Raw genomic sequence first — 7,500 nt, 5'->3', positions numbered from 1 at the left:
TATCACCGGAAATACACATTTTCACGCCTCAATGGAATGCCCGAGATTCGAACTCGCGACCACCGAGGTGAGGTGGTACGCCAACACCATACCGACCACACCACTGAAGCGCTCTTGTGAGCCTCCTGCATTAGGTATAATGTAGCTCTGTAATGTCACCGATTACTCGTCTTATTGGTTTGACATCAAACTCCCAGGATGTGTTACAAGTTGTAAACATTTGTTTTTTTGGAAACAGGCTTTAAAAAAGTAAATATTAATAATAATGATAATGATAATATAGTGCAATAAATATACTGGAAAACTTACTCTTCGTATATCTGGGCGAGGTAACGCCGGCCGCACACCTGCAGTTTTAACTGAAAATATACCTGTTCACTGCATTTACGTCAGTTTAAACTGACGTCAATTTAAACTGAGATGGACACACACGTGCAGTTCAATCCTTCACTTTTTACAATGGATTCCGAGCAGTACGATCTTGCCGCTCTCGGTGTACTCTTTGTAATGCTACAAAAAAAAAAAAAAAAAAAAAAAAGGAAAAAACGAAAAAGCGTAAACAGAGGTTTCATTGAGACAGACTTCTTGGTAGCACCAGGTTCAAGTTCCTCCAACTTCTTTGCTAATTTGCCATAGGCAGGCGTCTTTCTTTGCGCGGTCATGATATTCATGACTTTTAACTTGCCACAGGCAAGGTCCAGATCGATACAATGCAATGAAATCAACAATCACTTGGTTTGGTTTACGTGACATCTTTCATCTCAACCAACTGCACTCCACGCTAAACACAAACTTTACACTGAGAACTATAGTACAGTTCAGTTATTCCTTTCAGTTAAAAATATTGAAATTTTATTTGTCTCAGTTTAACTGTTCAGTTGTGTTGATCTGATACTGAGATACCCACACACGTGCAGTTTCAACTGACAGTTATAACTGAACAGTTGTAACTGTCAGTTAAAACTGCACGTGTGTGGCCGGCACACGTGCAGTTTTAACTGACAGTTATGACTATTCAGTTATAAATGACACAGTTTAAACTGACGTCAGTTAAAAATGAAATGCACACACACACACAGTTCAATCCCTCAGTTTTGACCATGGACTCTGAGGAGTAGGATCTTGCCGCTCTCGGTGTATCCTTTGTAATGCTACAAACAAATAGAAAAAAGAAAACTAAAAACTGTAAACAATGGTACAAAAAGTGGTTACTAAGGCTAAGTCAATGTTCTGATATTAAATTATTAAAGGAATTAAGTGAAGAACCAATTGATTTTCTCAATTATTTGCGCAAGGTTCAGATCGATAGAAATGAAAAGTTGAGAACTGTACAGTTACGAATCCCCACACACGCTCAGTTCAGTTACTCCTTTCAGTTAAAAATATGGAACATTGCATTTGTCTCAGTTTAACTGTACAGTTTTCTTGAACTGACGAAATGAGCAACTGAGATACCACACACGTGCAGTTTTAACTGACAGTTATAACTGAACAGTTATAACTGTCAGTTAAAACTGCACGTGTGTGGCCGGCCTATGAGTAGAGACCGGGACTGAAGAGGGTGAAGTGGCCTGGTTTGAAAAACTATGCAATGTGCAGCAGCGGAACTGAGGATTCTCGGGCATTCCACTGAGGCGTTAGAGATGTGTATTTCTGGTGATAGAAGTCCACTCTCGACGTGGTTCGGAAGTCATGTAAAGCCGTTGGCCCCGTGGCTGAATAACCACTGGTTCCATGAAACGTAAAAATACCATACAAACAACAAAACAAATAAGCAGAGGAACTGAGTTAGTTTGGCTATTGAGCGTTGGTGATTACTGTTATTATGGAGGGACTGAAAACGGAAGGGAATATATATATATATATATATATATATATATATATATATATATATATATATAAATATGTCTAAAAACCTGAAAATTGATGTAGTCTATGTGATGGTGTCAGGATATGGGATGGAGTCTGATGGTACTATTTTCTTTTTTTCTTAAAGTTATATCCGTAACATACTAATACCATTATATGTACAAATATATTTCGATGGCCAATGCTTGTGGCAGCTGGCGAGTAAACATATTTTCATGCTTAAAATGCGGGGGTGGCGGGGATGTATACAATAATTTCTATATTCTGGAACTTTGTTCCCACAATTGTTTGTTTGTTTTGTTTGTATGGTGATTTTACGTTGCATGGAACCAGTGGTTATTCAGCAACGGGACCAACAGCTTTATGTGACTTCCGAACCACGTCGAGAGGGAACTTCTATCACCAGAAATACACATCTCTCACTCCTTAATGGATTGGCCGAGAATCGAACCCGCGACCACCGAGGTGAGACGCTAATACCATACCAACCACACCGCTGAGGCCCTGTTCCCACAATTGCAGTTTTCCACACTTGTGGATGCATTAAGCGTAACCCTTTCATTCTCGTTTTCTGTAAGCGAAAACTTGAGCTCGTTGTGTCTGCCCGTAAACACTTTTTCTGCCCGCCACCAGTTAAGCAAATAACTCTACCATATTAAGTTAAGTATATCTTAGTTTTACCAGACCACTGAGCTGATTAACAGCTCACCTAGGGCTGGCACGCATTGGTTACCTAGCAACGGGACCTCTCCCCGCCCCTTGTGAAACGTTATCAGTTACAAAAAGGACCATATCCTTATGAAACTATATTTACGATAACAATTTTATATAACTATTATTACAATGGCGTTTTTTATATAAATTTTCATCTTATTACATGTTGCCGTATACCATGTTAAAGTACAAAGAATGCCCTTTCAAATGATATATGACACATTACAATTACGATTACTTTCAAACCCACAAGCGCGTACAGAAAAAATGATCTACGCACACAAAAATGTGCAATTACTTCATCCGTCAACCTACATACATTCACGTTTCGTAGCTTATCTGCCTAAGGGATGATGATAGAAAGAAACTGAAAAATGGTTTAGAAAGCTGATAAAATCTATTATATAAAGCATAAATAAAATTGATAGGTGGTCTCGGAAATTTTCGAGGAATTCTAGGTCAAAGATGGACCATAAATTTTTTTATTTTATGTAAATATTTACCATATTTTTCTTCCATAAATTTCCATCTTATTACATTTGTCCATATATCACGTAAAAGTACAAAGAATGCCCTTTCAATTGGTATATGACACATTACAATTACAATTACTTTCAAATCCATACGCGTGCAGTGTTACTCTTGTGACGTCACAGTATTAGCTCCGCCCCCAATGCCGAGTTGAGCAGACCCTATATACTTTGACTCTGCTTCGGACCACCGGATTGGTAGCCGAGCGCGAAATCTACTCGTCCACGAGGAACTAACTCTACCATATTAATGACTATTTTTCTCATCACGACCGATAAACCCCAATGCAACGACACAGGCCATCACGGCCAACTGAGAGTTTCAGGTACAAGAAACTCGATGCGCTGAAGAAACCTCGGCGCATTTTTTACTTGTTTGTTCATTGGTTGCATGATGCTCTAGCGGCCCAGTATAAGCATTTGTAATTCTGACCTTTAGTAGAACTGAAGAAAAAAAATCTGGCAGGTTATGTTACGATAAAGGAAAAATACAGGCCTACGATTTCTCATGGCTTGTTTAACGAAAAAAATAAAGAAAATAAAGAAATAAATAAAACATGAATTCTCACGGAACCCCTGGTAATCGTTCGCGGAACCCCGGTTGGGGATGGCTGTAGAATCTAAGCCAAGTGTGAGTGCATACTGCTCTGCACCCAGGCAGCGATGCATTCGTGACGTCGCGGCTCAACTCACCGTCAGTCGACTTCCAACTGCCAGGATGAGAAACATAAAAGGTCTGTCTGTCTGATCTGTAAATGTTTGTTTTGATCTATTGTGTCTGACGAGCATTCGATTCTGCGCTTTTTTAAAGATTGTTCAAAGTGAAGTTGTAAATGCCTGTAACCGTCGGGAATCCTGCTGGTGTGAGCCGAGATCACATAACAATTCCGTCTAACTCATTTACGTTCTATTTCGATCATTTGGATAAGGTCGTCCTTCATTTTTAGCTCTTATCCATTAAATGGATAATATCACTTTTAAGGAGCTTTAGTGACGCTACTTTCCTGTTTAAAAGGTTAGGCATTATTTTTCTCATTTTGTTCCTCAGTAGACTCAAAAATGTGCTACTTTAGTAGGCGGTCTACCTGATTGTTTCTACAGTTACACCGTATGGAGCACTAGCCCGTCGGGGGGCAAATGTACCCAAGTGCCTTTAACCACAGTTGATCCCCGAGGCTGGCATAAGGCCAGCTTAATCTCAAACAACAACAACAGCCCTTGGTGCTACTTTAGAAATAAGCAGGCAGACCGCCTACTAAAGTAGCACCCTCAAAAGTCATCTTAATTTTTCAGTGAGTACGTTCGGTGTTTTTCATAACAGTTGACTTCTATGGTGACTTAGTGTTGAGTAGAATCTGTTACCTACGAAAACTAATATATGTGAAAGTCTTCTGTCTGCTGTGAAAAGTTAGAAATATAACAGCTGTGACAATATTGAGAGTGATTTTAAAAGTATACCGTACCAAATTCAATTTTGTGAAACTGGAAGTAATGCAGGCAATTTTTCACTGGCATACACCCCTCTCTACCCCACGACTTCCCCTACCCATCAAAAAAAGAAAACAAAATAAAATAAAATACAATAAATAAAAGTTTCTTGAAAACGAGATTGAGATTTTTTTTGTGACAATTTAAACGGGATAAGTATGTGAAGGGAACGCGCCCCTCACACGGAAAAAGATCAAGAAACTATTTGAACTTTAAGCTTAAAAAGAGAGAGAGAAAAACAGGCGAAGATAATATGTTATAACCTTTTTTTTCGCTTAAAAAGAGATAAAAAAAGACGAAAATAATATGTTAAAACTTTTTTTTCGCTTAAAAAGAGAGAAAAAAAGGCGATAATATGTTATAACCTTTTTTTCGCTTAAAAAAAAGAGAGAGAAAAAAGGCGAAGATAATATGTTATAACCTTTTTTTCGCTTAAAAAGAGAGAGAAAATAGGCGAAAATAATATGTTGTAAACTTTTTCTAGCTAAAAAAAAAAATTAATAAATAAATAAAAAAAGGCGAAAACTATATCATTGGTCTTACCGGTTGGTTAACGATAATTTTACCTTATTCTCTTGATTTCACAATATATTCTTTTTTTTTGGCTTTTATTTCACATATGTGCCTGGTTCGATTCCTTAGTGATCGGGCCTCTGTCATCCCCATCGGCTCATTCTAACGCATTTGGCTTCATTTTCTCCTTTTATTATATCTTTTCCTTCGGCTTTCGGATCCAAAACATCGGAATTCTCAAAACCCAGAAACAAATAGCATTAGTACTTCTCTGGATTCCCGCTATAGTTGATCGAGCCTCATTTGACTAAATCAAGTGCTACAATTATTAGGAATCATAATGAGTGGCCTCTTCCGAAAATAGAGATACGTACTTAAAACATTAAAATAGAAATACTTAAAGTATTGAAATAGAAATACTTAAAACATTAAAACAGAAATACTTAAAGCATTGAAATAGAAATAATTAACACATTAAAATAGAAATACTTAAAACATTGAAATAGGAATACGTATAACATTAAAATAGAGATACTTAAAACATTTAAATAGAAACAGTTAAAACATTTAAATAGGGATACTTAAAACATTAAAATAGAGATACTTTAAACATTTAAATAGAAACCGTTAAAAAACATTTAAATAGGGATACTTAAAACATTAAAATAGAGATACTTAAAACATTTAAATAGAAACAGTTAAAACATTAAAATAGAGATACTTAAAACATTTAAATAGAAAGACTTAAACCATTGAAATAGAAATAATTGAAACATTAATGTAAGCTTCACCCCGAGAGGGTCTGTGCATTGATATTTTCTTCTTCATTCTAGCGATCGAGAAATTCGTAGTCTTCCTGGGACTTTGCATCGGAGGCAAACTAACCAGCCAAGTATTTATTGACGCTTTCTTCCCTGATCCTCAGTCAAGTTTTCTCAATGGTAATAAAGGTAAGTTATACACACATGTATATATGCATATATATATATATATATATATATATATATATATATATATATATATATATAAAGGTATAAGCCACGAAGGAAAGTGAAACACTGGAGTAGCTGCGTTGCTTATACCTTTATTTATGCATTTATCACGTTCCAAACTTTCGTGATTCAGTTATACATACACACACACACACACACACACACACACACACACACACATATATATATATATATATATATATATATATATATATATATATAGAAGACTTGTAGGAGGAAGTACATCTCAGGTGGTCCTTAAAATACTTTTATTACAACGTTTCAAAACACAAAGGTTTCATTTTCAAGCTGTAAAGACATAAAACAATAAAATTAATATTAAAAGCGCTAAATTACAAATAAAAGACATAATACATTATACAAGACAAGATAAAAAAAAAAATAAAAACTAGTTAGCAGAACCAACCATCAAGAGAGAAAGGGAGGACAGAAGTCAGAAGGAACAAACCAGAAATGACCGGCAACAGCTCATGTTAGGTAAAGAGTTGTCGAGGAAGACTGCGTGTTCAATTGAGGAACAAACTGTTTAATAAACAAGGATTCCAGAATTGTCAGTAGTTTGCCATTCGGTGCCCGTCCCAATATTTCAAAATCTTTGTATTGTATATTCAGCTTGCATTTATTAGCGTGTTGTCTGATATTAGAAAATCTGGATTAGCAAGTTTGTTACCAGTTCTATAGCTAACGCCCTTATGGCAATCAATTCTGACCCTCAGTAACCTCTGTGTGGATCCCACGTAGGTCCCCAGATTACATCTAGGCAATTAAACTTGTACACAACACATGAGGTCATCAAAGGGTCAAGTTTATCCTTGAATTTAAACAAACTACCTAAAACTGAGTGGGTTTGTTGGGATGATATTAAATCTAATAGCTGGTATATAATCAAATAAGAGTTTTCTTAGTGCATCGTAGAAATTTTTTGTCATGGATTAAAGGTACATTTGCATAAAATGGAAGCTTAGGCACAGTAGGTAAGGAGACTTTTGTTGGGGTAAAAAAAACGTTATTAAGAAGTTTACGAACATTACCGTGAAAAAGTGTAGTGGGAAAATAATTGTTGGTAAAATATTGACGTAAAAAGTTGATTTCTTCGTGAAAAAATTCCCAACTAGATGTCAATGAGAAGGCACGATGAAGTAATGTGGATAAAGAATTTAATTTAAAACCATAAAAACAGTGACTATAAAAATTTGAACCCAATCCTGTAAAAGTTCCCTTCCTGTAAACTGAAGTATTAAAATGATCATATTGTCGTAAGACTAAAACATCTAAGAATGGTAGTTTATTATCACTTTCGCACTCCATAGTAAATTTTATATTTGGGTGTGCCGTATTAATGAAATGAAGAAACCTTTCAGCATCGTACTTGG

At 36.0% G+C, this 7,500-nt stretch overlaps 1 protein-coding gene across 1 annotated transcript in view; it reads left to right on the top strand.

Moving 5' to 3' along the window:
* The first annotated feature begins 5,951 nt into the window (after nucleotides 1-5,951).
* Nucleotides 5,952-7,500, top strand: part of LOC135224972 (glycoprotein-N-acetylgalactosamine 3-beta-galactosyltransferase 1-like) — a 66,287-nt gene continuing 64,738 nt past the window's right edge. The window contains exon 1 of the mRNA XM_064264275.1: nucleotides 5,952-6,064. The gene's annotated coding sequence lies outside the window, so the exon portion shown is untranslated. The remainder of the gene's footprint in view (nucleotides 6,065-7,500) is intronic.

Source organism: Macrobrachium nipponense, chromosome 12, assembly GCF_015104395.2.
Source record: "Macrobrachium nipponense isolate FS-2020 chromosome 12, ASM1510439v2, whole genome shotgun sequence".
NCBI lineage: Eukaryota > Metazoa > Arthropoda > Malacostraca > Decapoda > Palaemonidae > Macrobrachium > Macrobrachium nipponense.
This window is presented reverse-complemented; position numbering and strand designations above follow the sequence as displayed.